Raw genomic sequence first — 604 nt, 5'->3', positions numbered from 1 at the left:
ACCACCTCCACATAGATAAAATATAATTAAATATTCTAATGATTACATTAAAAAATTTAGAACTAAAAAAATATCTCTCCCTACCTTTCTCTCTCTTTACCCGATCCTCTCACCCAAATCCCACCCACACCCATCCCCCTACCCAGCCACACCAACCATTGCCCCCTCTCTCTCTCTTCCAAATCGCTCCCTTTCTTTCTCCTTTCTTCAACAACCATGAAAAATAATTAAAAGAAAAAAACATTCAAGTCATCATCTCTCTTTAGTATCTCCCTCCTTCTCCTTCCCCTCCGCCTTCCACTCCCACTCCCCATCTGATCTCTCTCTCTCTCTCTCTCTCTCTCTCTCTCTCTCTCTCTCACACACACACACACACACACACACACACACTTTCTCAGATAAACAACAATTTTGTTGAAGAACACAAACACCATAGCAGAATGAACGGGAAAAAAAAAGGACAAAAAGGAGATGACTACGGCACCAGAGAGAACATATGAGACCAACACAACAATGGCAACCTACAAGTGCATACAATTTAAAACCCAAAATTTCCCTATACAACTTTGACTCCTAAACAATCGGGCCCCATCCCAAGCTTGGG

Source organism: Prunus persica, chromosome G1, assembly GCF_000346465.2.
Source record: "Prunus persica cultivar Lovell chromosome G1, Prunus_persica_NCBIv2, whole genome shotgun sequence".
Lineage (NCBI taxonomy): Eukaryota > Viridiplantae > Streptophyta > Magnoliopsida > Rosales > Rosaceae > Prunus > Prunus persica.
Note: the sequence above shows the minus strand (reverse complement) of the source record.